Source organism: Zea mays, chromosome 9 (assembly GCF_902167145.1).
Source record: "Zea mays cultivar B73 chromosome 9, Zm-B73-REFERENCE-NAM-5.0, whole genome shotgun sequence".
In the NCBI taxonomy this organism is placed as follows: Eukaryota; Viridiplantae; Streptophyta; class Magnoliopsida; order Poales; family Poaceae; genus Zea; species Zea mays.
This window is the reverse complement of record NC_050104.1, coordinates 146,068,452-146,073,306: the sequence shown is the minus strand read 5'-3', so window position 1 is coordinate 146,073,306 and position 4,855 is coordinate 146,068,452. Positions and strand designations below refer to the sequence as shown.

The following is a 4,855-nucleotide window of genomic DNA, read 5'->3' as shown; positions in this document are numbered from 1 at the left end:
CAGTATTATTTGGCCTTGGAAAAACTTGCTATGTCATGCTGGAACAGCATCTATGCAGGGTTCTGTTGTCTGCTGGTAGGGGAAAAACTAAATATCAACCAAATATCTTTACAGTAAAAACAAGAAATTGTTCTCATTTCTTAAGTTTGGATCATAGTCCATGACAATGATTCACTTGCTGTTACTGAAGCTTGTTGATATTTAGTATATGTCATTATCATTCCCTCTTGTCGGGGTTGTCGTGCATTTTTTTTGGATATAACTGGAATAAGTCACTGCTCATACACCTGTGATTTGATCATTATATGTTGCGAAAGATCTCTGTACAGTGGCTGTTAAATGACAACGGATTCTAATTAGTTATTTGACTTTCCTGCTTTTATTGTTTCCCCTGAGTAGTCACCCAGATCCAGTGATTGAGATTCTTTTTTTTAACTTTTCAGCTGTTTGCTTTACCCTTTGCACCATGGTTCTTTGTGTTGCTGCTTTCTTCCAGCTTAATTGTTCCCGAAATGTTAGTCTATGTTATGTATATCTGCTGCTAATGGCATATTTTCTGGAGGGAACTACTGTATGCTTTTCATGATGATCACCCCCCCCCCCCCCCCCCCCCATGCTTCTCATGCCTGCAGGTTGACAATGATGAATTTCGATGGTCCTTATGGTATGCTTACCTTTCCCAGGGCTCTCCAGCAGTCCAGCTGACAAGGGTGATGGTCATTTATTTTTTTAGGCTTTCACAGTACAACAGTACAGTGTATGATGATGTGGGGGCATCCGGCGGTAGCTTCCAGACTTTGCTTATGCATCGTTATCGATTTGTCCGTCCATTAGCATTATATAACAAACTCTGTTAGGCCCTAATGTAGCAGTTCTGTTATCTGTATTAAGATGATGGGTTATCTTGGTTGTTGAGCAATCAGCATCTCCGAATGTCGGTTGATTCTACAGGCTAGTGTTCGCCCAACCTTCCATTTATGCTGCATTGGCCATGGTGACCAAGGTTGGAAGACAGCTATCAGGTCAAGAAGGACGGGACCCATCTGAGCCCATCTACAGTGAGCAAATCGCCTTGGCTTTCTCAACCATCATGGGTGCTCATCTTCACTCGAGGTAAGGACCTTATGTTAGTTACCTTTTTTTTAACAAGGGGCAAAGCCCTCTATTTCATTAGGAAATAGAAAAATGTTCATTACACAGGACACCAACCTGACCAGATGGCCCGACAGAAACTCGGCTTAGCCGAAACCCTACCAGATCGCCTTACAATATCACCCTAGATAACTTTATGTTAGTTACCTAGGCTGGCCTAACTATCAGGGGAACATTTGGCAGGCAGGAGGCTTAGTGCACTGGAATCTATTGGTGGTGGTGGACCTGATCCTGGAGAACTTTCGGTGTTCTGCCGCATCACCCTGAGTGCTCGACGAAAAGGACTGCTGCCGAATGAGCATCCTAACTCTAACTGCTCATGGTGTGATGCTTTATGCCCATTTCTGACTTATAAGACGCATTGAGAAAGATTGCCTTCTTTTCGATTATCTGCCAAATCTGTCACACACACATGGTGCTGGTGTACTCAGATAGATGTTCTGTATTCCTTTTTCCAGCTCCATGTTTCAGTAATTCAGTGCCACGGGCTCAGTTTTTGGCAGCACGGCTGTCAAACCCCCTAATATAAATAGTGCACTTGATCCAGTGGTCAATGGTTGGTTCCAAGATTGAGTGCTTCATTGTGTAGTTGTCTCCAAAGAATGCTGCAGGATTGAACAATCACAACATAAAGAATGCTATGCTTGGAGCAGAGCAGAAGGGGATTGGATGATTTGCACGAGAGATGGTATCTTAATCCCCCCGGCAGTCTGGCACCAAGCCTTCAGTTGTGCATGATTGATGTGCCATGTGTGCGCATGATGATTGATTCTATTGAAAAGAAGCGGAATAGCCATTCGTGTCGGACCAACACATGCCTCCAGCGGCAGAAGCTAATCATTTGTGAGAACAAAACTGAATACGACGAACCCAGTGTCTCCTGTGTACAAAGAATACACTAGCTTTTAGTATCTTAAGGTAGTGTTTGGTTACTAGGGACTAATTTTTAGTCCCTCCATTTTATTCTACTTTAGTTTATAAATTGTAAAATATGGAAACTATAACTCTATTTTAGTTTCCATATTTGACAATTTAGTGACTAAAGTAGAATAAATTGGAGAGACTAAAAATTAGTGTCTAAAACCAAACACCACCTAAGTTCGATCAAGTAGAGGTAAAAGAGTATCGATATTTATGACAATAAATTAATTATAAAATAATTTTAATATTAAATTAATTTTAAACTATAAACATTATTTATTAGAAATTTGATCAGATATGAACCACTTTAACTGGTACTCAATTTATAATTGCGTTGTTTTTTGATAGACTGGCGTAAACTCTGAAAATGATAGTTGCAGGTTTGGTTTGACTGAGTGCGAGCCACACCTGCGTGCATCAGCATCATTTTGCTTATAATCTTCCTATCCGAGTCCATCTGGCCAAAATAATAATTATTATTTTTAAATAATTTTAAAAAATAAATTATTGTTTTATATTTTGAAATCTAATATGTACATATTAGGTTACGTCAATAATCCTGACAGCTATATCGTTGTGCCGTGTAGACATCTCTATCTCACTTTCTATTTTAAACTCATCTTTATAAATAGTATAATCTATATTACAAAACACTACTTTAAGAGCATCTTCAAAAGACTCTTTATTTTTAACTCTCTATTTAACTCTTTATTTCTCTCCATAAAGATTAAACTCTATATATAACATCTAATTTCAACATACTCCCTAACATGCAAGTTAGTTTGACTAGCGGAAGTGGCTAGCCAAATTTAGCAAGTGCGGGAGTTAATTTAGAGAACCGGATAACTTGACAAATTAAATAGCTAGTCTGTTGGAGAGTTATTTTGTTATTAAGTAACTAAAATTTAGCTTGACAAGTCATTTAGTTAGTCTCTTGGAGATACTTTTACACGGCCGTTTACACGGCCTACTGAAGATAGTCTTATGGTGCTCCTATATATCTATATTTTCTATTATATTCTACATTTTTTACATTTTACTTTTAAGACTGACGCATGTGAAGTTATTGATGACTTTGATGAGCTTGATAAGTTGTGTAAAGGTAAAGGTTTTATGTCGATTCACCCATTGAAAAAGATTGATATTGGGGATGGCTCTGTGTCTAGATCGATATTTATAAATCAAAATTTCAAAACTGATTACAAAATTGAGTTAATCATGTTTTTGCATGGACTAGGAGCTTGTTGAGCAGACTACCCAATAAACCTAAATTCATGCCTCACAAACAACATCTTCACTCCTTTGAATCTATAATATACGACCAGAATAAAGAGATTAGTCATTTGTTAGAAGCGAGGTTCAGTAAAATATACAAATATGTGAGTATGTCTCTAATATTGTGACAATTAAGAAGGAAGACTCTAGAAAGTTGAGAGTGTACATTGATTTTGGAGAACTTTGGTCTCTCTCACTATATGCTCTAATAGAACACATGGTGAATGTTACACCTTAGAAACACTTAAAATGGCAGATGACTTTTGCTCGAGCAGCACATACCCCCTTTGATTTTTTTTATTACATATCTTATTATATCTTTGATGACTTCTTTTAAAAGACTATAGGTTTATGATATAAGAGATAAGCTTTTAGATTTACTATAAAATGCTTTTATAATATATATCTTATAAAACTATAAAGATTATTTAAAAATAGATGGCGAATGTTTGATTTAGAACAAAACTAATATAATATGTATAGAAGAACCACTAGACACCATAGTATTAGTCTGTAGGTAAAATTGCAGAACTACAGAGTTCAATTATAGTGTGTTTGATTTGAGTAATGAAGTGATTCATCTTCTTCTCACTCCTCACTTTTTTATTTGGTTTGTGGAATAGAATGGATTCATCCATCACCACCTCATTCCTTGTAAGCTAATAATTAGTATATACATGAGGAGTGGGTTGATTTCACCAAAATTGATGAAATGAACTTATGATATATCACCTCATGAAGCATAGAGTGACTGCACAAACCAAACACATCATTAGTCTTTCCGATGCATCGTCACATCAGGCTTGTTTGGCAACTCAATTTTCTCTAGTTCCAAGAAAATACTTTATTGCCAAACAGGTCTTAGATTTACTTTGTAAAAATACTATGGTTATATCATAGCAATTAGTAAACCATGGTATTATAAAAAATACTATACCGTTGGATGGGCATCCAAAGGACTAGAAAACGTGATTACACGTATAGTTTGCTTGTATATTAGTCGATGTCATTATAATACTGTGGTTTGAAAACTATGTTGCCTAACAGGGCCCAAACTTGCTGTTCGGAACATGATATTTTTAATGTGACGTCAACCTTAAACATATATAAGCTGTTTGGTTTGAGGAATGATCTAGTCCATCGTCTTCTCACTCCTCACTTTTTTGTTTGGTTTGTGGAATAGATTGAGTTGATCCATCATCACCTCATTCCTTATAGTTATTTAGTTAGTACTAATATGAGGAATTAGGTCATTCCACCAAATTTGAGGAATGGATCCATGATGCACCACTATATTTTGGATGAAGTGATTCCTCAAACCAAACACCATCATAGTGACATAGTTTGACGGCTCATTAACACGGAAATCAGCGTTTGCATTGCTCGGTTCAGCTTTTGGGATAAGGACAACCTAGGTGTATGCCCTGTTCGCTTGGTTTTAATTTGTACCAGCTTCTGCTGTTTTTATAGTATTTTTGTCCCTATAAATTACAGTTGTATAAGTCCA

The 4,855-nt window shown here is 36.7% G+C and overlaps 1 long non-coding RNA gene across 1 annotated transcript; it reads left to right on the top strand.

Moving 5' to 3' along the window:
• Nucleotides 1-625: 625 nt before the first annotated feature.
• Nucleotides 626-1,719, top strand: LOC103639314 (uncharacterized). Its single transcript, XR_559372.2, has 2 exons — nucleotides 626-1,113; nucleotides 1,336-1,719. It is a non-coding gene; the product is annotated as an uncharacterized lncRNA (long non-coding RNA).
• The last annotated feature ends 3,136 nt before the right edge of the window (nucleotides 1,720-4,855 follow it).